This window comes from Delphinapterus leucas, chromosome 3 (assembly GCF_059928025.1).
Source record: "Delphinapterus leucas isolate spDelLeu-1000000601 "Yukka" chromosome 3, BTC_Dleu_Yukka2, whole genome shotgun sequence".
Classification (NCBI taxonomy): Eukaryota; Metazoa; Chordata; class Mammalia; order Artiodactyla; family Monodontidae; genus Delphinapterus; species Delphinapterus leucas.
Genome location: NC_143131.1, coordinates 55,462,280 through 55,488,052, shown reverse-complemented (window position 1 = coordinate 55,488,052; position 25,773 = coordinate 55,462,280). Strand labels below are relative to the sequence as shown.

The following is a 25,773-nucleotide window of genomic DNA, read 5'->3' as shown; positions in this document are numbered from 1 at the left end:
TGAATGAATATGGCCCTTTCTCTTTTGTATCACAGTTGGTAATACATGAGTCTTACCTCACCTAGGAAACTGAACTTTTTGAGGTCAAAGTCAGTACCTGGCTCATTTTTACATCTCTCTAGTTCCTAACACAGTACTCATAATTTGTTTAGTGATCGAAAATTTGCAGAGATTTTATATATGTCTCATTTGTGATCTAAGGACTCTATAATATAGGTTGGTATTTTTATCCCCATCTGTTTTAGTCAGCTTGGCCTGCTTTAACAAAATACCACAGACTAGGTGGCTTAAAAAATATACATTTATATCTCACAGTTCTGGAGGCTGGGAAGTCCAAGAATAAGATGGCAGCTGATTTGGTTTCTGCTTAGACCCCCTTTTCCTGGCTTGCAGACAGCCACCTTCTCACTGAGTTCTTACATGGTGGGGTGGGGGGAGGGAGGGGGGGAGGGAGGGAGGGAGGGGGGGAGGGAGGGAGGGAGGGAGGGAGAGAGGGAGAGAGGGAGAGAGGGAGAGAGGGAGAGAGAGAGAGAGAGAGGGAGAGAGGGAGAGAGGGAGAGAGAGAGAGAGAGAGAGCGAGCGCCCTTGTCTCTTCTTCTGATAAGGGCACTAATCCCATTCATGAGGGCTCCACCCTTATCACCTCATCTAAACTTACCTACCAAATCCCCACCTCCAAATATCATCATATTGGGGTTAGAGCTTCAACATACGAATTTGGGGAGGACACCAACATTTGGTCTAAAACACCATCTTACAGATGAGAAACCATAAGTCAGAGAAATGTAATGATTTTTCCAAGGTCGGAGATAATGGATAAGTCAGATCTCAAGCCCAGTTCTTTTCTCTACAAGTCTAGGACTCTCTCTTTGAAGGGCCACTGCCTCTCCCTGTGTTAGGCTCATAAACAACTACTGAACCAGGAAAGAATAAATGGATACTGAAGCAGTGGTCCCTTAGAGGTACAGAGGAGACAGGAACTGTAAAAACATTTCATACAGTCAATGTAATCGTAGATTTCTACTTTCAGGTTTTCTTGAATATTATTTTTTAATCAAACATGGCTTTAACTTTTTATTTTGTGATAGGAAATCTATCCTCACACTGTTACCCCCTCTGCCTTCAGGTTGAAGGAATAGAGGCTCTGTGAGGTAGAATAATTTGAATAGGCCACATAGCAACTAAGTTGAGAGAGGCAGGATTTGAACTCAAGCCAGGCTGTCTCTTTTTATACCTGCAAGGGAGCTCAGTTCTTAATATGGCCATTGAGAAAACACTGTGTGTCCTATTTGGCTTGCTTGCTCTGGTGGGCATGGTTTAGAATAGAGTTCTCTTCTCCCACAGAAGTAGAAAAGACATAAGCCTCTGAAAACTTGAAGCTTTGGTTATTAATTCTTCCCTAAGTGCGTGTGTGTGTGTGTGTATACACACAAACACATATATTTGGGGGAACATCCTTAAAGGACATGCATTTTTTTCCTGGATTTGATGAGCTCTTTAATCTCCAAATACTTGTGTAATCTGTCACTAAGCCCCAGAATTCCTGGAACCCTTATATAAAGTCAACCCAGATTCCAAACTTAATGAGATTTATCCACCACTAATCTCCATATCTATTTTTAACAGAAATATCTTACTTATTTTCAAGACAGAACATGTCTCTATAACATGCCATTGCAGCAAATTCTACATCCTTGTAGATCAGAGTATAAGACAGAATACAGGGTTAGATCTCAACCCAGAGAATGCTTTATCTTTTATGTTTTAGGTTGCACTACAGATAGAAGGAAGAACTGTGAGATTTAGACATTAAGCAGACTAATTCAAACTCAAAGCAACATTTAAATTTGTTTGCCTGGGAATGCCTGATTATGTAATTCCATTCTCTGTTCTACCCTACCATGGGCCAAAACAAACCAAAACAAAATCCTGCCTTGTTTGATGCCAATAATAAATTCACATGAAAAGCTGCCTTTCCCCGGTACCCACTAGACATAAAAAATTGTGACCTAAGCCAAGAACCTTCAGAGGAGCCACTTCAGAAGGTCTCCATCTCTGAAGCCAACAATGCCAATCCTTCTTCGGAACTGTTCATTGGAAGTGGATCCATCTTTTAAGGTTAGCTTGGGAAGAGAAACAGAAATGCTTGGAAGACAAAACAAAGATGCCTATTCTACTTTTTGCACCGACAGTATGAAGGATTTTGCCTGATTAAGAGGGTGCTAAGGACCATTAAAGCTCCAATATTCTCTGATGATCTGATTTTCCCCATATAACACGCTGTTCTGCCAATCCCAATCTTATTTTCTTTCTCCACAGAAATCCAAACAACTTGACATGGAGTAGGCAGCTTAATATGATTTCCCTGTGAGTAAAATAAAATGAATTTTCTGAGGATGGAAACTGATTCACAGCAAATCAGTGCTGGAACAATCATTTTCTTCTTTGGCCTCTTATTCTGGATTCACAAGCCACACAGCACATGACACAGACAATTAGCTGTTTATCCTACTTCTGGCTGGCTTCAGAAAGTGTCAAAGTCTGTGCTAGAATAATGAAGAGAACACAGGTGTGCAGCATTTCCAGCAAATCCAGAGTTCCTGGGAAATAAATGTTTTCAAACTTTAAAATGTACTAAAACAGCTTCTTATTTAAAGTGTTGACATGGTAAAGGATCCTTTTCTTTAGCAGTCACTTTGCCAGCTTTTGTATTTGGCAAGTCTAAATTTTTGTAAGTGGGATTTATTTAAAGTGAGCACACCTGTGAGTAAACAAAGAGCATTAGCCTCAGGAAAGTGACATAATTCCTGGTGGACGGGCTGGAGCTGGTGTTTGGAGCCTGTGGCAGCAAGGCCATGAGGGTTCCTCACTGTCATTGCATTTAGAAGCTAAGAATCTTGGACATGACATTTCTTAAAAGCACATATTTATTGCCCCCATCTGTATATGACTACTTCCAGAGTACTTTCATCATGATACCTAAGCAAGGTAAATAGAAAATACTTTTAAAATGAAGTCTTCCCAAGAGTCATTCTTGAATGTAAGTAAAAATAAAGTGTCAAAATAGCAATTCAAAAAAAGAGGATGACTGCAAAATGTTAAGATGTAGGCATGTACTCCAAATATTTTCTGAAGTAGACAGAGACCTTTCTCTCTTCTCCATGTGCACTCTGTATTTCCAAGCCTTCATTTAACTAAGCAGGGAATGGTTGAAATAAGCTGCTTTGAATATGAAACTAATTTGGGGAGGCTACAAAAGAGTCATTTTATAATAGCACTGGATCTGATAAAATTTTAACCTCCAAGTTTTCCTGAGGGACACTGTGAGGAAGATTTTTATTAAAATCCCCAGTTTCCAAGGCTTCAAGAGACACCACTGGCAGTGTAGGGCTGTCATCAGCATCACTTTTCACTTGATAGGATGTGCGGGGTGCTTTCTGAGCCTATGTAGAACCATAATGTTAGAGACTGAATGTTTGTCCCCCCAGAATTCACATGTTAGAAAACCTAACCCCCAAGGTGACGGTATTAGGAGGTGGAGCCTTCGCAAGGTGATTTCATGAGGGTAGAGCCCTCATGAGTGGGACTAGTGCCTTTATGAAAGAGACCCAGAGAGCTCTGTTGTCCCTTCTACCATGTGAGGACACAGCAAAAAGACAGCCATCTATGAACCAGGAAGCGGGCTCCAACCAGACAACAAATCTGCTGGAGCCCTGAATTTGGACTTCAGCCTCCATAACTGTGAGGAATAAATGTCTGTTGTTTAAGCCCCCCAGTCTATTACAGCCTTTTGTTATAGCAGCCTGCACAAAGACACACAGTAAGCCCTGATACTGCCTGACTGCCCTGCTAAGAAGCAAACTTTATAAACTTCCCCTTCCTTCTTATAAACTCCAGCATTTTACCCGCAGCACCTTGTAAGCTCATACAAATCCCTGTCACATGTTGCTTAGTTTCTCTAAAGCTATTTATAGCTCAGGTTATATCCTCCTCCAACTCCTCTTTTTTTCTCCTCCTTTCATAAACTGAGTGTCATGTTTCAACTTGTGAGGCTTGTTTTAATTGTTCCCTCCATCATTCCCCATGTTAGGGATAATTTGCAGTGGTTAGAGAAAAAAATTATGCATCTGCCTAACATTCAGTGAACATCTACATGCAAAACATTGTGGAGCAGCCAAAGTTGAATCAGGGTCAGAACCAGCTCTCACATAGTTTCAATTTATAGGAAAGATAAAACATTAAAAAGTATGTTACAAGAAAAGGACGGAAGAAGCTGTTAGATGTTAGTAGCAAGTTCCAAGGAAAATGGCATTTGGTCTCCCCTGGAGATCAGGAAGAGTCTCATGGAAGTCATTTTTGGACTGAGCCTTGAAATATTCTTTTTAATTTTATATGAAGCAATATATTTAATTTTTCTGACATCACAGCCCCAGCAAGTGGTTTTGTACCGAATTTAATGGAAGTTCCGTAGAACACTTTGTGTGTGGGAGCAGGAAGAAAGGGAAGTAACCACAAAATTTCAGAAAACAAAAACAAAATCCTGGATAACTGTTAGCATCTGTTCCATCCCACATTAATAAAATTCACCTGGAAATTCCGCAGAAAAGGAGACCAGAAAACAAGAGTGGAGGCAAAAGAGGGCATATTGGCAAAGAAAAAGTCACCCAGGAGGAGAAAGCCACAGAGCATTCCAGGGACAGACCTCACTCTCCCTCCCAAAACCAGGAGGATGCTCAGCAGGGATGCTGAGGCTTTACTAGATCTACCTCCCCAAAATAATGCTGAGTACGCAGCACCCAAGGGAAAAGAAGGGGGGAAGGCAGGGCGTGAGCAGGCTGGGGGTGGGCATGAGGGGAAGAAGCACACTTAATGAGGGAGATGGTGAAGGGTGAAAGAGGTGGATGTGTATATCGAGAGAGACAGACAGTGGTGAGGCGCACTTAAACTGAAAAGCAATGTCCTAAGTTTCATTATTAAACAAAAAATAGATTTCCTTATTATTCCTACCCTACACTGAACTTAGTTTTTTTAAAATTAATTGTGTGTCTGTGTGTGTGTGTTTCATTAATATTTTGCTCTTGCCTGAGAGAGGCCAGTGATTGTATTGGGTTGAGGCTCAGCATGGTTACACCTGTACCCGGAAGGATGCCCAGAGTTTCCACAAACCCGGGACCTCCCAAGCCAGGCATTCTGGGGGCTGGTTTGCCCATCATCCCCTGTGCAAAAACCCAGGTCTAGGACCCCAGGGCTGTTTATGGCCTGGGACTTCCTCTCATGGAACCATTTCAGTGTCTGGCTGGGCTTCTCAGGTGGAATGTAGAGGACAGGTCCAACTCAGGTATGGCTTCCTGCAGATCTGGGTCCGAAAAGACTGAAGACAGGCTATTCCCCAGCACAGTGATGGAGTCAGGACCCCTTGGGCCCCCAGGCTTTTAAAGTGCTGAATTCTAAATTGGGTGTTAGAATGGCCAAATGTGCCTTCTCCTGGGACACCCACGTCTCCAGGAAGTTGCTCTGCCTCCATTGGGGCCATGGCAAGAAAATGATAACTGCTGTGGAAGAGACTCATCTTGGAGGGAACTCCTGCGAAAACCCCTCTGTCCTTGAGATGCCATCTCAGGCTCCTGGGACCCAAGACCCATCATAGGATTGTGTGACATCAAATCAGACCCCATTGAAACACCATGAGGAAGCATGTTGGTTCCCAAGGTAACCAAGGAGGGCATCTGGTTATAGTGAGGAGTGGCTGGGTCATTCCCATGGGGTTGAGTGTTGGCATCAGAACCTGAAATTCGAGGATTTTTATGTATTAATGCCCATTTCTGGCAGGTTATTCATTGATGAGAAGTTGACTTGAAGGAGCTGGAGGGGAGCTTGTCATCTGAGTCGATTGCCATCTTGATGGCATAATGGAATAATCAGGTAGAACTGGACATTGCAAACTTGAACATTTAAGACACCACAATGGAGAGCAGGCTTGGGGAAGGATAGGCTCTGGAGGCGAGTTGTACTAGAGAGAAGACATCTGGATATTCACAGAAGCAGATCATCCACAGAGCAGCAGCAAACCCTAAGAAGGCTGTTTAATGAAGGCAGCAGCATCTGGGCCTGCCATCAGGCCTGCTATGTACAATGGAATCTGGAGGCACTTGAGGTTTCCTGAGGGTGAGCCCAGCATTGATGACTGGACAGTACATGGTGGGAGGTTGCAGAGGGTTCAGACCAGGAGAATGCACAGGGCTTTTGCCCCAGGCCATTTCAAACTGGAGGAGCTGTGTTGAGGCTAATGGCGTTTCTAGAGGGTTGAGATGTATTGGTGGCTATCACAGAGCTGGCCATTAGTCCTTCTGGTGGGTCTGATTGTTTCTCTGAGATTCTGCAAACCACCGTTGCTTCCTGGACCTTGAGACACGGAAAGTATGGCCTAAAGCCCAGGACATACTCTTGCTGAGGGCGCTCACCAGATGGCAGGGGAGCCAGCTTCTGCTCAGCAGGCAGCATCTCGGAGCCACCTGAGTGCAAGTCATCATCTCCCCAGGGCACACTGAGCCTCTCGTCTCTTGAGGTGTCATCTGAAAGTTGGATCCCTTGTTGACATTTAAGTTGACATTTCCTTTCATGACATTAAGGACCATCCCAAACTCAAATTCCCAACCAGGGCTCACTGGTGGGGAATCGTTTTTGGAAAGTTATCCTGGCAGGACTGCAGGAAAATGGGAATGTTCACTGAGAGCCTGGGATCATGCTAGTCATCTCCATGTTGGACCTTATTCCTGTTATGCTTATCCCAGGGAGGCCACCTTGAAATTTCTCTGCAAGCTGCTGTTGAAGCATCTCTGCAGAGAATCTTTGGGGATTTTGGAAGCAATCCCATCAATCAAAAAGACCCCCTGGCCAGGAAAGAAGTTTCAATTATTTGTAATTTTTGACATGTTGTCTGGCCAACTGACTCCAGAAAGACATGGTCTGGATGCAGGGTTGGTGACATTTGCCCTTCCATTTCAGATTATCATTCCTGCAAATCCAGGAAGGCATATCTGATCCCTGGTATGTTGCAGTCGAGGGCCGTGTGCCTAAGAGCAGAGAACATGGTGCAGTCATACTATCAGAAGATGGTTCTGCTTGCCCAGGTGCCCAGCCTTCACTAGGGGTCATCTGGTATCTAGGGAGAGGCTCTTAGAGAAATTCTAAGGTCCGTGCAGATAAACCTTTGTAACCTGGAGGGAGCGCTAGGGTACAGCCACTTTTCCCTGATACCTCTTCTTCTGTTTATTAAAAACTCCTGCTATAATTTCAGCCAAACTATCTACTCAGGAGTCATATGATCTGGGTGGTTGGGTCTTAGGGGCCCAGACAGGGAGTTCATGGAAGGTGGAATCACTTCATCTGGACAAAAGGGCACATCTCTGTATCCTGGAAGGACAAGTGGAGCCTCCACAGCTGTCTGGGACCCGGGTCCCTTACCTAAGCTTCGTTACTAAGCCACTCTGGCCTGTATCAACCCTTCTGGTTTCTTTGGAGGTTCATTTAACACTCCAGCATTCTGCATCCCTTGTGCTGCTGTGAATGTCTTTTCATCAGGGGAAAGCATGCGCTAGATTTGAGAGTGTGTAAGCAGTGCTCCCGATGCTGAAGCTGCTCATGACGTAGTCTATCTGGGGTTTCTCCCAGGGTGGGGGGATCTCCACTGGACACTAGTGGAGGGAGGTGGGGAAGGAGTACATTGGGATCTGCCAGAGCCATTGTCCCTGTAGGAGACAGAGGTAACTGCTTGGTTTGGGGGCATCAGGCCTGGAGCACTACCATGTCGGAGCAGTGGAGTAGAGCGGGCAGGGCTGCCTGCAGAAGGAATCAGTTTGTTTTCTACCCCAGGATTATCTCAGGGGACATATGGGAGCAGCAGGTGTGGGTGCTGGTGCCAGAACGCACAGAGTTGGCTGCGGTGTGGTATTCGGGGAAGAATTCCAACCCTGGTTGGCTGGAGCTGGGAGAGGTTTCAGGTCATTCCAAAGGCACATATCTGCCTGTTCACAGAGGTATGCTTCTCTCTGTCTTGCTGTTAGGGATGTCATGGATGTGAAAAGGGGCAGCAGTTTCAACTTGACCCTTAGTGCAGAATCTGCAGCTTGAAAACATACACACTATTTGGTCTAATGTCTTCGGAGCAGGTGTGGGTTTGGATAATAGTCTGGCTGTGGAAAGGTCTGGAAGACCTTGCGTAATATGATGGGGTCATCAGTGGGTTGTGCACTGGGAATCCTGGGACTTCAGTGGTCAGCAGAATTCCATTCTTCAGTCCCAGGAGCTCTGACCAAAGCAGTGAGGCGGTGGGGGATGGGGAATACCTTGCTCCCTTGGCACCATCTGCAGCCCCATTCTTCAGGTCCAGGCTCCCACCAGGCCAAAGGAGTGCTGACAGTGTATGGCTCCCACTCTTGGAGTCATTAAGAGGGGGAACTAGGATTGACTGGCCAGCCCCCTTGTTTTCTCTGCCTGGAGAATTTGAAAGGCAGGTGGGGATTCCCAGATGGGGTCATCACTGTAAGGGAAGGCCATCATCTCCTGCTTTGACTTGGACTTTGACTCTTTTTTTTTTAACATCTTTATCGGAGTACAATTGCTTCACAATGGTGTGCTAGTTTCTGCTCTATAACAAAGTGAATCAGCTTTACATATACATATATCCCCATATCTTGTCCCTCTAACGTCTCCCTCCTACCCTCACTGTCCCACCTCTCTAGATGGACAAAAGCACAGAGCTGATCTCCCTGTGCTATGCAGCTGCTTCCCACTAGCTAGCTATTTTACATTTGGTAGTGTATATATGTCCATGCCACTCTCTCACTTTGTCCCAGCTTACCCTTCCCCCTCCCTGTGTCCTCAAGTCCATTCTCTACGTCTGTGTCTTTATTCCTGTCCTGCCCCTAGGTTCTTCAGAACCATTTGTTTGTTTGTTTTTTTAGATTCCATATATATGTGTTAACATATGGTATTTGTTTTTCTCTTTCTGATTTACTTCACTCTGTATGACAGACTCTAGGTCCATCCACCTCACTACAAGTAACTCAATTTTGTTTCTTCTTATGGCTGAGAATATTCCATTGTATATATGTGCCACATCTTCTTTATTCATTCATCTGTTGATGGACGCATAGGTTGGTTCCATGTCCTGGCTATTGTAAAAAGAGCTGCAATGAAAAGATACTTGATACGATTTCAATTTTCTTAAATTTACCAAGGCTTGATTTGTGACCCAAGATATGATCTATCCTGGAGAACGTTCCATGAGCACTTGAGAAGAAAGTGTATTCTGTTGTTTTTGGATGGAATGTCCTCTAAATATCAATTAAGTCCGTCTTGTTTAATGTATCATTTAAAGTTTGTGTTTCCTTATTTATTTTCACTTTGGATGGTTTGTCCATTGGTGAAAATGGGGTGTTAAAGTCCCCTATGATTGTGTTACTGTTGATTTCCCCTTTTATGGTTGTTAGCATTTCCCTTATGTATTGAGGTGCTCCTATGTTGGGTGCATAAATATTTACAGATGTTATATCTTCTGCTTGGATCGATCCCTTGATCATTATGTAGTGTCCTTCTTTGTCTCTTCCAATAGTCTTTATTTTAAAGTCTATTTTGTCTGATATGAGAATTGCTACTCCAGCTTTCTTTTGATTTCCATTTGCATGGAATATCTTTTTCCATCCCCTCACTTTCAGTCTGTATGTGTCCCTAGGTCTGAAGTGGGTCTCTTGTAGACAGCATATATACAGGTCTTATTTTTGTATCCATTCAGCCAGTCTATATCTTTTACTTGGAGCATTTAATTCATTTACATTTAAGGTAATTATCAATATGTATGTTCCTATTACTATTTTCTTAATTGTTTTAGGTTTCTTATTGTAGGTCTTTTCCTTCTCTTTTGTTTCCTGCCTAGAGAATTTCCTTTAGCATTTGTTGTACAGCTGGTTTGGTGGTGCTGAATTCTCTTAGCTTTTGCTTGTCTGTAAAGGTTTTAATTTCTCCATAGAATCTGAATGAGATCCTTGCTGGGTAGTGTAATCTTGGTTGTAGGTTTTTCTCTTTCATCACTTTAAATATGTACTGCCGCTCCCTTCTGGCTTGCAGAGTTTCTGCTGAAAGATCAGCTGTTAACCTTATGGATATTCCCTTGTATGTTATTTGTTGTTTTTCCCTTGCTGCTTTTAATATTTTTTCTTTGTATTTAATTTTTGATAGTTTGATTAATATGTGTCTTGGCATGCTTCTCCTTGGATTTATCCTGTATGGGACTCTGCGCTTCCTGGACTTGATTAACTATTTCCTTTCCCATATTAGGGAAGTTTTCCACTATAATCTCTTCAAATATTTTCTCAGTCCCTTTCTTTTTCTCTTCTTCTTCTGGGACCCCTATAATTTGAATGTTGATGCATTTAATGTTGTCCCAGAGGTCTCTGAGACTGTCCTCCATTGTTTTCATTCTTTATTCTTCTCAGTGGTAGTTATTTCCACTATTTTATCTTCCAGGTCACTTATCCGTTCTTCTGCCTCAGTTATTCTGCTATTGATTCCTTCTAGAGAATTTTTAATTTCATTTATTATGTTGTTCATCATTGTTTGTTGGACTTTGACTCTTTTGTGGTGGAGTTCCTCCCTTTAGGGTTACTGGGCTGCACTGGTTGAATGACTGAGCCTGCAGTCACAGACAGGGACAGGCTCTCTGAGTTCTTCTCGGACCACAGCAGAAGCAATTGCTGAGTCAGTGACAGTGGCTTGCTGCTTACTGGGTGCGTTCCTGCATGTTGGCTGCTGGTATACCTTGTTCCTCTTTGTTTTTCTGTGCTCTGGAAGTGGGTTTTGCAGCTTCAGCATTCTCGGAGTGTGCTTCCTGCTGCCAGAGGAGAACCTTGCATGTTGAGGGCACACAATACACAAAGGCCACCATGCTGCCATGCTGATCCTGGAGCTCTGGGGTCTAGGAGCCATGTTCTCAAAGGCAACCCCCACCTTTCGGGAGTTCAATTTGCTCTTTAATCTACATTGGGACACAAAAGAACTTTCCAAAGATGATCTCTGCCACCTAAACTGAAGTGACTTTCTAGGTGAAAATTGGGCTGACACCAGCTAGTTCCACATTTAGTCCCTGGAGGCAGGGTGGTGGCAGGGAATGGGGAGTGGGCTTGGGTCCAGGTCCCAGCCAACTGTTTAGCTGGGTGGCAGCCTCCCCTCTCCTGTCTCCCCACTGCAGCTCTTAGAGTGTTTTAACCACTGGAAGGACCAGGTAAAGAAAGCATATAATAAATAAGCTTGGAAAGGTTAGTTGGCACAGATTTTAGGAAAGTCTTAAATGCTCGATAATAAATTTGGAGGGTTCCTTTGGTAGGGGGTGGGGAACTACTGAAGATTTCTGAACGCGGGAGCAACATGATCTTGACTTGGCTTTAGAATGATTCACTCTCCCATTACTGTTTAGAGGAAAAAGAGTCAAGATACTTCCAGATGCAAGTAAGAGAATACCAAACCAAGATGGTTTGGATGATAGAGATTTATTACCTCATATAATAAGAAGTCCCGTAACTGTAAAGAGAGATTCAGTTGTTTTTCACAGAGCAATGATGATATTTGAAACCAAGAGACTGACTGAGGGTGTCAAGAAAGGACACAGAAACAGCAGCAACAAAAATTGACCAATAACAGAAATCTGTAGAACGTCAAGGAGGAAAACTGGGAAGCAGAAAAACAACAAAATAAATTCCTTACTATCTAATTTTTGCTACTTCTAGTTTAGTATGAGAGCTCACCTCTACCCCCTAAATGATTATTTTTAAATGAAAATAGTTCAATATGAATACTCATTCTCTCAGGAATATTACATTCTCATTTCAGAAAACCAATTTAGCCAAGCATAAGGATAACTGAAAGAGTCCTTTATCTATAGACAAGACCTCTGATCCATTTCAAAATAATTTTATTTACTGTCACCAAAAGTAATTAGAGCATTCATTCCTAGAGCATTCATTCCCACTGGTCATCTTATGAGAAGTTTCCACATTCATATAGGGAGCACCCCTGAAATCTGTAAAGAAACTCAGGAACACACAGAGCACTGTTTCCTCCCTGGAAACAGGAGCAGGCAGCTGCTACAGCTGTCTGTAACCAGGCAAGGTGCTCATCAAGAATTTCAGAATGCCCAGGTCAGGGGCACCTCTTCACATGTCTTGGCAGAGTGTCCTCCAAGACCTTACTGTGATCACCATGAGATCCTATTTTGTACAGCAGGATAAAGGGATGTAGATTTGAAACTGAAAAATGAAAACACTATTCTCCATCTTTTACTTTTGACTGAGCATAGTTAACGCATCACCTCTATCATTCTTCTGAGCACTCCAGGTGCGAGTGGCAATACCCAGCCAAGGCAGGCGTCACTCAGTGCTCTGTCACATAATTGGTTTTTTTTTTGCGAATAGACCAAAATGACACAGTCATAAGAAATGGGCACTAATGATTCTGCGAGGAAACAAAAGGGGATTTTGAACCTCTGTAGATGATGAAGTTGATGTCAGACAACCTGCCCTTGCAGATTGATTCTACTGCCCACACCTCAGGACTCAACTCCTTGCCCTTGGGGTGATGTGCTTTTGCCACAGACAATAATGATAAGGTCTAAATTGAAACTAACAGTGCTACATTCTGTACAATTATACCAGAGCTTTTAATTTAAAAAGCTCAATTGTATAATTTTTAGGTTGATCCCTCAGATACCATGTATTTCTTCAGTGGATTTGAATGAATGAAAAAATAATATCTATAGATGTATAGATACAGGTATAGACAATATTTACTGGGTACTTAGTATGTGCCAATATGTTTACATATATTAGATCATTTAAACATTATGAGGAAGATACTGTTATCATTATATTCTTTTCATAGATGAGAAACAACAGGAATAGAAAAAGACATTGATAGATGGGTTGCAATGAGTTCCAAAATGAAAGTAACAAGTAGAATGTCAACAATGACATTTGCATATCTCCAATTTATACATACTTGTCTTTTTTTTTCCTTTCTCCCAGCTTCACCACACAAAACAGTTTTGAACCTGGATAGGCTGAGCAACCATCCTCAGGACTGTAAGGGAAAGCTGCTGTTAATTAGAAGCTCTTAATTAGCAGCTTTCCAGAAGACAATGTTCCATTCTCCTCTGGAACATTGTGTCCATGGACATTTGCCTCCAAGAGGTAGCTGGTAAAGAGCTCGTGGTGGCTCTTCTAATCCAGTCTTCATATTTTGCAGTTACAACATGCACTCAATTCAATGCGTTAAGTAATTAGTTCTCAGCATCTGTGAACTGAGGACCTATTCCCAGAATGATTTAGTGCAGTTTCCTCTGAAGTCCCTGATAACAGAGGAAATAATTAGGCTCAGAAGGGTTTTACTTAAAACCTTGTGTCTCTACTTATATAAAATGACTGTGCTAATTAAGCCTCTCATAAATTTCCCTGCCATGCTTCACTCTGAGGACTTGGGTCTTCACCTCAGGTTTTCCCTCAGGGTCTGGCATAGTGCTGGGAACACCCTGAGGTGGGAGCCGCTCAGATTGGAATCCCTAGAGACATGTAATTCACTTTGGGACACAGGCTCTTCTCTTGTACGGCCAGCCGTACATTCAAACGTGTTTTTGTTTTTGTTTTTGTTTCTGTAATCATATTTAAGTCAGTCGGCTTGAGGTTAAAAAAAATACTGGTCTAATCAGGGCTACATCAAGTGTGGTCTACAGACCAGCTGATGGTCTGTGGATTGTTACTGGCCATTTCATGGAACAATAAGTATAAAACATGGGAGCAAGCATGTAGAAACCTTTATAGCAATTTGACAGAATAATTTCTTTTATGTCCATTAAATTTAATAATTTTTTTAAAATGGGTCTTATATTTTTATGTCATTTTTTGTTTCATTTTTATATAATTCATCTTCTAACAGTTGAGTTTTTCCCTTCGTAAGGATCATATTTCCTACTTTTTTGCATACCAGGTAATTTTTTTTTTAATTGGATTGGGGACTGTGTAAATTTTCACTACTGGGTACTGAATTTTGCTGTATTCCTTTATGCAGCTGTGGTCTTTGTTCTGGCATGCAGTTATGTTACCAGGGCTCAGTTTGATCCTCTCAAGTGTGCTTGTGGGCTGCCTCTAAGCAATAAGCTGAGGTGACAGGTCTCACCTTGTTTGTTTCTTTCCTCTGAAGGGATCACACTCCTAATGCGACTTTTGTTCAATATCTGAAAACCATTGTTTCATATATTATTCTGGTTTCCTAACTGTTTAAGGTAGAAGAGTGAATCAATCCCTTTTACTTCATTATGGCTAGAAACAGATGTACTAGGACTTCATCTTAACATCCTTTATCTTGATATCCAGTAATTCACTGGTGGTAATTTTACTGTATTTTATAAAAGTATCAATCTATAATGGAAGAGAAGTTAAACAACAAAATAAAGCAAAAAAGGGACTTCCCTGGTGGTACAGTGGTTGAGAGTCTGCCTGGCGGGGCGGGGGACACGGGCTCGAGCCCTGGTCTGGGAAGGTCCCACATGCCATGGAGCAGCTAGGCCCACGTGCCACAGCTACTGAGCCTGCGCTCTGGAGCCCATGAGCCACAACTACTGAGCCCACGTGCCACAACTACTGAAGCCTGTGCGCCTAGAGCCTGTGCTCTGCAACAAGAGAAGCCATCACAATGAGAAGCCTGCGCACCGCGAGTAAGAGTAGCCCCGCTCAAGGCAACTAGAGAAAGCCCGTGTGCAGCAATGAAGACCCAATGCAGTCAAAAATAAATAAATAAATAAAAATTAAAAAAAATAAAATAACGCAAAAAAGAACAACAAAAAAAACAAACAACTCAATTAAAAAATGAACATACAATTTGAAAAGACATTTCACCAAATAAGATTTACAAATGGCCAATAAGCACATGAAAAGATACTCAAAATCACTGATCATTAGGGAAATGCAAATCAAAACCACAATAAGATACCACATTATATCCATTAGAATGGCTATTTTAAACAACAAGAAGCTCCAGAAAATAACAAGTCTCAGTGAGGGAGAAATTGAAACACTTGTCCATCACTAATGGAAATATAAAATGGTGCAGCCTCTGTAGCAAACAACATGGCAGTTCCTCAGAAGATTAAGAATAGAATTACCCTATGATCTAGCAATTTCACTTCAGGATATACACTCAAAAGAACTGAAAGCAGAGACACAAACAGATATATGTACACCATATTCATAGCCGTCTCATTCACAATAGCCAAAAGGTGAAAGCAACTCAAGTATTTATAGGATGAATAGATTTTTAAAATGTGATATATCCATACAATAGAATACTATTCAGCCCTGAAAATGAAGGAAATCATGACATATTCTACAACACGAACGAACCTTGAAGATATTGTAAGTGAAATAAGCCAGACAGTAAAGGAAAAATACTGTATGATTTCACTTACATGAGGTACCTGGAATAGTCAAATTGATAGAGTCAAAAAGTAGAAGAGTGGTTGCCAGGGGCTGGGGAGAGATCGGAATGGGGAGTTATTGTTCAATGGGTATAGAGTTTCAGTTTGGGAAAATGAAAAGTTTTAGAGATGGGCACTGGTGGTTGCACAGCAACATGAATGTACTTAATGCCGCTGAACTGCACGCTTACAAATGGCAAAATGGTAAACTTTATGTTATGTGTATTTTACCACAGAAGAAGAATACTTAAAAAAGCAACTTCATCTCCCCTCCAGATAGCTTGAGAATCACTGGATTTCAGAGGCTGAAGGTAGGAAAAGGCCTAAGTGAGGGGGAGTTTGATAAACTTTCTACCAGGGTTAAAAGATGACAAACAATACCCTTTCAGGCCACCCAGGCACTCTGGCCAGGGAACCAGGAAGGTCTGTCAAATCTTACAGAACATGCCACAATGGCTATTTTTGTATTATCTGTTTTCCTACTCAATTACCAGTGAAATCTTTAACAATGATCTGTGAGGTGGGCTTCATGGACAGTGAGGAAAGCAGAATCTGGGGATGTTGTATTGTCTTCTGCAGTATGTATTAGGGAGACACCTCAAGAAGTTGGTGAGGTGATGGCTGCTCTGAAAAGGAAAAAAAAGCAATTAAGTCCCTGTGGCCTGAAGGGAGGAAGAGAGACAATACCAACCCAGGGCATACTGTTTATCATGAAAAAAGAGAATACTATTAAGTAATATGTATAACATGATGCCATTCCCAAATATTAGGAAAGTAAATATATATTTCTATGTATTTATGCATAGAAGAAAATCCCCTGGAAGAATATAATCCAAAATAACACTATAGTAATATCTTATGCATGCCCGTATGTATGTATATGTTGGCTTATATGTGTATGTATATATAGAGAGATATATATGTATAGTCAATTAAAATATCTCTATGGAAAACAACAACAACAACAAACAGATATAACATGATTATATCTGTGTGGTCAAATCATAGGTGGTTTTTATTTTCTCTTTGTACGTATTTTTTAATTATATGTTGTTTTTACAATGGGTAGGTAAAACTTTTATATCAGAGAAAGAAAGCAATTTTTATGTAAAAATTAGGAAAGGATTGTTAGGAGATGTTATGTAGTCCCGGCTTGAGATACCTTTAATTGTTTTTGGATATTTATGCATAAATTAGGCTATGTTGCATTATCTCTCATTCCGTTTTTGTTTTTAACATTAGAGATCAGACCAGCAGCTTACACATTATAAGGTAAAAATGCCTACCATTTTACGTGGAAATGCATTTCATTCATTTAGGTCAGATAAGATTAGAGTAATTAAGGTCACTGGGCTTTGCCATTTAACAAATCCTTAAATCCAATTCTAATCTCATTCATTAATGCCACAAACAAAAGGGTTAATTGCTAACATATAATGTTTCAGACCCACCCTGGCACAAATGTTATAATATTAGATGGTATTAATGCCTTGCTGTGTAACTTTAGAGAAGGGCTGATGTATTCAGTATTCAAAGAGTTACAGATTTATTGGTTCTGAAGAGGTTATCCCTAGGGTAACTCATTATCACTTGTACAATCATGGAATGTTCTGTGACAGGAGAATGTCTAAAATGAAACAAGCCAATTAATCAAGATGGGGCAAGCATGTGGTGACTCTGCAGTATGAGCAGATGCTGTCAGCTCCTGAATTGTCACTATGCAGCCTCGTGGCTGAGGCAAGGCCCCAGCCAGAACAGGTTGGCTGCTGATGTGGGGATCCTGATAGTCTGTTGTCACATCAGACTTATGCTCAATTGCCTCACTTCAGCTCAGACCCAGCTGGAAAGGACGATCCTGTTGTCTTATGATTCTCCCGCACCAAACCTTTCACCACTTCAAAAAGGAGAGAAACTGATTTGAATTTTAATCTCTCTCCTTTCTTCTTTTTCCAATTCTGACAAAGGTATTAAGGGGAAGCGAAAATTCCTAAAGGTGTTCTTGAAAGATCAGTCTCCAACCAAATGTGTTATCTCAATGTCTGGAATCCTCAGCAGCCATTAAAAATGATGTTGCTAAAGGTTCTTAAAGACATGGGGGTGGGCCGGGGCCTGGGGTCTTGCCCTAAGGCAGCAGGTTTTGTTTTGTTAGCATTTCCTGGCCAAAGCCCACCTGACAATGAGAGCATCTCTGGAGCTCAAGTTTATTCTGAAAATACTTCAAGTTCTACCTGTCCTCACTTATCTGTGGATTTCTGTGTGGCCAGGTATAAGGAAACCTTTCTCTCAAACTAATTATGACTTACAGTAATTTGCTAAATTATACCTTTGTAAGCAGAATTGAAACATTTATTTTGGGGGGGGACCTTCAAGATGGTGGAGGAGTAAGATGCGGAGATCACCTTACTCCCCACAGATACACCAGAAATACATCTACATGTGGAACAACTCCTACAGAACACCTACTGAATGCTGGCAGAAGACCTCAGACCTCCCAAAAGGCAAGAAACTCCCCACGTACCTGGGTAGGGCAAAAGAGAAAAGAATAAACAGAGACAAAAGGACAGGGACGGGACCTGCACCAGTGGGAGGGAGCTGTGAAGGAGGAAAGGTTACCACACACTAGGAAGCCCCTTCACGGGCAGAGACTGCGGGTGGCGGAGGGGGGAGCTTCGGGGCTGCGGAGGAGAGCGCAGCCACAGGGGTGCGGAGGGCAAAGAGGAGAGATTCCCGCACAGAGGATCGGTGCCGACCGGCACTCACCAGCCTGAGCAGCACCAGTCTGCTCACCCGCCAGGGTGGGCGGGGCAGGAGTTGAGGCTCGGGGTTCGGTCGGATCCCAGGGAGAGAACTGGGGTTGGCTGCGTGAACACAGCCTGAAGGGGGCTAGTGCGCCACAGCTGGCCAGGAGGGAGTCCAGGAAAAACTCTGGAACTGCCTAGGAGGCAGGATACAATTGTTTCAGGGTACACGAGGAGAGGGGATGCAGAACACCGCCTAAAGGAGCTCCAGAGAAGTGCGCAAGCCGCGGCTATCAGCACAGACCCCAGAGACAGGCATGAAACGCTAAGGCTGCAGCTGCAGCCACCAAGAAGCGTGTGTGCAAGCACAGGTCACTATCCACACCTCCCCTCCCAGGAGCCTGTGCAGCCCACCACTGCCAGGGTCCCATGATCCAGGGACAACTTCCTCGGGAGAACACACGGTGCACCTCAGGCTGGTGCAATGTCACACCAGCCTCTGCCACTGCAGGCTCATCCTGCATTCCAAGTATAACTACTGTACACCTCCCTCCTCCTGGCCTGAGTGAGCCAGAGCCCCCTAATCAGCCACTGCTTTAACCTCGTCCTGTCTGGGCAGGAACAGAAGCCTGAGGGCAATGTACACACAGAGGCAGGTCCAAATTCAAAGCTGAACCCCAGGAGCTGTGAGAACAAAGAAGAGAAAGGGAAATCTCTCCCAGCAGCCTCAGGAGCAGCGGATTAAATCTCCACAATCAACTTGATGTACCCTGCATCTGTGGAATACCTGAACAGACAATGCATCAACCCAAAATTGAGGCGGTGGACTTTGGGAGCAACTGTAGACTTGGGGTTTGCTGTCTGCAACTGACTTGTTTCTGATTTTTATGTTTATCTTAGTATAGTTTTTAGCACTTGTTATCATTGGTGAATTTCTTTATTGGTTTTGTTGCTCTCTTCTTTTTTATTACTTTTTAATTTTTTATTTTAATAACTTAAAAATTATTTTATTTTATTTATTTAATTTTTAATTTTTTTCTTTCTTTTTTCCTCTCTTTTATTCTGAGCCGGGTGGCTGACAGGGTATTGGTGCTCCAGCCTGGTGTCAGGCCTGAGCCTCTGAGGTGGGAGAGCTAAGTTCAGGACATTGGACCACCAGAAACCTCCCAGCCCCATGTAATATCAATTGGTGAGAGCTCTCCCAGAGAGTGCCATCTCAACCCTAAGACTCAGCTCCAGCCAGTGGCCAGCAAGCTCCAGTGCTGGATGCTCCATGCCAAATAACTAGTAAGACAGGAACACAACCCCACCCATTAGCAGAGAGGCTGCCTAAAATCATAATAAGGTCACAGACACCCCAAAACACAACACCAATGTAGCCCTGCCCACCAGAAAGAAAAGATCAAGCCTCACCCACCAGAACACAGGCACCAGTCCCTTCCACCAGGAAACCTAGACAAGCCACTGAACCAGCCTTACCCACTGGGAGCAGACTCCAAACACAATGGGAACTACAAACCTGCAGCCTGTGAAAAGGAGACCCCAAACACAGTAAGTAAGCAAAACGGGAAGACAGAGAAATATGCAGCAGATGAAGGAGCAAGGTAAAAACCTACTAGACCAAAAAAATGAAGTGGAAATAGGCAGTCTACCTGAAAAAGAATTCAGAATAATGATAGTGAAGATGATCCAAAACCTTGGAAATAGAATAGACAAAATGCAAGAAACATTTAACAAGGACCTAGAAGAAATAAAGAGCAAGCAAATAATGATGAACAGCACAATAAATGAACTTAAAAATTCTCTAGAAGAAATCAACAACCAAATAACTGAGGCTGAAGAAAGGATAAGTGACCTGGAAGATAAAATAGAGGAAATAACTACCATAGAATAGAATAAAGAAAAAAGAATGAAAAGAATGGTGGACAGTCTCAGAGACCTCTGGGACAACATTAAACTCACCAACATTTGAATCATAGGGGTTCCAGAAGAAGACAAAAAGAAAGGATCTGATAAAATATGTGAAGAGATTATAGTTGAAAATTTCCCTAACATGGGAAAGGATATAGTCAACTAAGTCCAGGAAGTGCAGAGTCTCATACAGGATAAATCCAAGGAGACACATGCCAAGACACATATTAATCAAAGTATCAAAAATTAAATACGAAGAAGAAATATTAAAAGTAGCAAGGGAAAACTAACAAATAACGTACAAGGGAATCCCCATAAGGTTAACAGCTGATCTTTCAGCAGAAACTCTGCAAGTCAGAAGGGTGTGGCAGGACATATTTAAAGTGATGAAAGGGAAAAACCTACAACCAAGATAACTCTACCCAGCAAGGATCTCATTTAGATTCGACGGAGAGATTAAAATCTTTACAGACAAACAAAAGCTAAGAGAATTCAGCACCACCAAACCAGCTGTACAACAAATGCTAAAGGAACTTCTCTAGGCAAGAAACACAAAAGAAGGAAAAGACCTACAATAACAAACCTAAAATAATTAAGAAAATAGTAATAGGAACATACATATTGATAATTACCTTAAATGTAAATGGATTAAGAGCTCCAACCAAAAGACAGAGACTGGCTGAATGGATACAAAAACAAGACCCATATATACACTGTCTACAAGAGACCCACTTCAGACCTAGGGACACATACAGACTGAAAGTGAGGGGATGGAAAAAGATATTCCATGCAAATGGAAATCAAAAGAAAGCTGGAGTAGCAATTCTCATATCAAACAAAATAGGCTTTAAAATAAAGACTATTACAAGAGACAAAGAAGGACACTACATAATGATCAAGGGAACAATCCAAGAAGAAGATACAACAATTGTAAATATCTATGCACCCAACATAGGAGCACCTCAATATATAAGGCAAATACTAACAGCCATAAAAGGGGAAATCGACAGTAACACAATCATAGGGGACTTTAACACCCCATTTTCACCAATGGACAAACCATCCAAAATGAAAATAAATAAGGAAACACAAACTTTAAATGATACATTAAACAAGATGGACTTAATTGATATTTATAGGACATTCCATCCAAAAACAACAGAATACGCTTTCTTCTCAAGTGCTCATGGAACATTCTCCAGGATAGATCATATCTTGGGTCACAAATCAAGCCTTGGTAAATTTAAGAAAATTGAAATCGTATCAAGTATCTTTTCTCACCACAATGCTATGAGACTAGATATCAATTACAGGAAAAAATCTGTAAAAAATACAAACACATGGAGGCTAAACAATACACCACTAAATAGCCAAGAGATCACTGAAGAAATCAAAGATGAAATCAAAAAATACCTAGAAATAAATGACAATGAAAACACAACGACACAATACCTATGGGATGCAGCAAAAGCAGTTCTAAGAGGGAAATTTATAGCAATAAAATCCTACCTCAAGAAACAAGAAACATCTCAAGTAAACAACCTAACTTTGTCCTAAAGCAATTAGAGAAAGAAGAACAAAACACCCCCAAAGTTAGCAGAAAGAAAGAAATCATAAGATCAGATCAAAAACAAATGAAAAAGAAATGAAGGAAACAATAGCAAAGACCAATAAAACTAAAAGCTGGTTCTTTGAGAAGATAAACAAAATTGATAAACCATTAGCCAGACTCATCAAGAAAAAAAGGGAAAGACTCAAATCAACAGAATAAGAAATGAAAAAGGAGAAGTAACAACTGACACTGCAGAAATACAGAGGACCATGAGAGATTACTACAAGCAACTCTATGCCAATAAAATTGACAACCTGGAAGAAATGGACAAATTCTTAGAAAAGCACAACCCTCCGAGACTGAACCAGGAAGAAACAGAAAATATAAACAGACCAATCACAAGCCCTGAAAATGAGACTGTGATAAAAAAATCTTCCAACAAACAAAAGCCCAGGACCAGATGGCTTCACAGGCGAATTCTATCAAACATTTAGAGAAGAGCTAATACCTATCCTTCTCAAACTCTTCCAAAATACAGCAGAGGGAGGAACACTCCGAAACTCATTCTATGAGGTTACCATCACCCTGATAATGAAACCAGACAAAGATGTCACAAAGAAAGAAAACTACAGGCCAATATCACCAATGAACATAGATGTAAAAATCCTCAACAAAATACTAGCAAACAGAATCCAACAACACATTAAAAGGATCATACACCATGACCAAGTCAGGTTTATCCCAGGAATGCAAGGATTCTTCAATATATGCAAATCAATCAATGTAATAAACCATATTAACAAATTGAAGAATAAAAACCATATGATCATCACAATAGATGCAGAAAAAGCTTTTGACAAAATTCAACCCCCATGTATGATAAAAAAACCTTCCAGAAAGTAGGCACAGAGAGAACTTACCTCAACAATAATAAGGGCCATATATGAGAAACCCACAGCCAACATCGTTCTCAATGGTGTAAAACTGAAACCATTTCCTCTAGGATCAGGAGCAAGACGAGGTTGCCCACTCTCACCACTATTATTCAACATAGTTTTGGAAGTTTTAGCCACAGCAATCAGAGTAGAAAAAGAAATAAAAGGAATACAAATCAGAAAAGAAGAAGTAAAGGTGTTACTGTTTACAGATGACAGGAAACTATATGTAGAGAATCTTGAAGATGCTACCAGAAAACTACTAGAGCTAATCAATGAATTTGGTAAAGTAGCAGGGTACAAAATTAATGCTCAGAAATCTCTTGCATTCCTAAACACTAATGATGAAAAATCTGAAAGAGAAATTAAGGAAACACCCCCATTTACTATTGCAACAAAAAGAATAAAATACCTAGGAATAAACCTACCTAAGGAGACAAAAGACCTATATGCAGAAGACACTGATGAAAGAAATTAAAGATGATCCAAACAGATGGAGAGATATACCATGTTCTTGGATTGGAAGAATCAACACTGTGAAAATGCCTATACTACCCAAAGCAATCTACAGATTCAATGCAATCCCAATCAAACTACCAAAGGCATTTTTCACAGAACTAGAACAAAAAATCTCACAATTTGCTTGGAAACACAAAAGATCCCGAATAGCCAAAGCAATCTTGAGAAAGAAAAATGGAGCTGGAGGAATCAGGCTCCTGGACTTTGGACTATACTACAAAGCTACAGTAATCAAGACAGTATGGTACTGGCACAAAAACAGAAATATGAATCAATGGAACAGGATAGAAAGCCCAGAGATAAACCCACGCACATATGGTCACCTTATCTTTGATAAAGGAGGCAATAACACACAATGCAGAAAAGACAGCCTCTTCAATAAGTGGTGTTGGGACAATTGGACAGCTACATGTAAAAGAATGAAATTAGAACACTCCCTAACACTATACACAAAAATAAACTCAAAATGGATTAAAGACCTAAATGTATTGCCAGACACTATCAAATTCTTAGAGGAAAACATAGGCAGAACACTCTATGACATAAATCACAGCAAGATCTTTTTTCACACATCTCCTGGAGAAATGGAAATAAAAAGAAAAATAAACAAATGGGACCTAATGAAACTTAAAAGCTTTTGCGCAGCAAAGAAACCATAAACAAGACGAAAAGACTACCCTCAGAATGGGAGAAAATATTTGCAAACAAGGCAACTGACAGAGGATTAATCTCCAAAGTATACAAGTGGCTCATGCATCTCAATATCAAAGAAACAAACAACCCACTCCAAAAATGGGCAGAAGATCTAAATAGACATTTCTCCAAAGAAGATATACAGATTGCCAACAAACACATGAAAGAATGCTCAACATCATTAATAATTAGAGAAATGTAAATCAAAACTACAATGAGATATCATCTCACACCGGTCAGAACGGCCATCATCAAAAAATCTACAAACAATAAATGCTGGAGAAGGTATGGAGAAAAGGGAACCTTCTTGCACTGTTGGTGCGAATGTAAATTGACACAGCCACTATGGAGAACAGTATGGAGGTTCCTTGAAAAACTACAAATAGAAATACCATATGACCCAGCAATCCCACTACTGGGCATATACCCTGAGAAAACCATAATTCAAGAAGAGTGATGTACCACAATGTTCATTTCAGCACTATTTACAACAGCCAGGTCATGGAAGCAACCTAGATGTCCATCGACAGAAGAATGGATAAAGAAGATGTGGCACAGATATATACAATGGAATATTACTCAGCCATGAAAAGAAATGAAATTGAGTTATTTGTTGTGAGGTGGACGGACCTAGAGTCTGTCATACAGAGTGAAGGAAATCAGAAAGAGAAAAACAAATACTGTATGCTAACACATATATATGGAATCTAAGAAAAAAAAGAAAAAATGGTTCTGATGAACCTAGGGGCAAGACAGGAATAAAGACGCAGACATAGAGAATGGACTTGAGGACATGGGGAGGGGGAAGTGTAAGCTGGGACAAAGTGAGAGAGTGGCATGGACATATACACCCTACCAAGTGTAAACTAGATAGCTAGTGGGAAGAAGCTCCATAGCACAGGGAGATGAGCTCAGTGCTTTGTGTTCACTTAGAGGGGTGGGAAGGAGACACAAGAGGGAGGGGATTATGGAGATATATATATATACATCTAGCTGATTCACTTTGTTATACAGCAGAAACTAACACAACATTGTAAAGCAATTATACTCCAATAAAGATGTTAAAAAAAAAGTAAACAAAGACATGGGAATGTGTTCACTTGATGCTATTATTATGAAAAGAGCATCTTACAAATGTAACCCTATGAATATAGGGTATGATTACAATCTTGCAAACTAAAACGATGTAAACGATGAGAAGGAGTAAAAGACCTAATGTCAACATTAGAAGGGGAGATTAAAGGTTAGTTGGGTTTTCTGTTTTTCTAAGTTTTTTTTTTGTTTATATACTTTCCTACATTTTCCAAATTTTCTTGAATAGAAATATATTACTTTCTAAAAAATAAGGACTCCCAATACATGTTATTTTTAAGGTTATTCTCTAAACCAATGAGAGGGTAGCTTCTATTTCCTAATATCAATTCAATAGCAACAGATACTTTTCTATAAATCTCCTTCATTTTGCCATGTTGAGATGAGGCCTAAACAGAAATAGTTTGACCATGGCACACTTTTCTCAAACTAAAATCTTACATGTTCCCTCATCTTTTTATCACAAATTTAGAAAACTTATCCAGAAGGGGAAAAAGACACCGCCTCATCAGCTCTGCTTTTTCTCAAAGGTTCTACAGGAAGATTTAATAAAGAGGCTGCCTTGGTCCAAGGGGTCACTTCCTTTGAGAATGCTTTTCTCTCTCCTTGCCCTGACACCAGGATGGAAATAAATAACAATTGGCATTCATACTCAGAGCCTTAGAAGTACTTTCGCAAGTAATAAAAAGAATGCAAAGAGAAATTCTCCAAAATAGTCTGATGCCCTGGTGAAAAACACACCCCCTTACCTAAGCACATTCTAACTTGGTTTGCAAGTGGCAGCGAAGGGGATCCCAGAGGCACTGAATAGGGGAA

At 41.1% G+C, this 25,773-nt stretch overlaps 1 long non-coding RNA gene and 1 pseudogene across 3 annotated transcripts in view; both read right to left on the bottom strand.

The window, feature by feature from the left end:
• Nucleotides 1–25,773, bottom strand: part of LOC149749564 (uncharacterized) — a 261,984-nt gene that overhangs the window by 115,521 nt on the left and 120,690 nt on the right. The gene's annotated exons all lie outside the window — the stretch shown is intronic.
• LOC111162669 (B-cell CLL/lymphoma 9 protein-like) lies at nt 512–25,769 on the bottom strand (annotated as a pseudogene).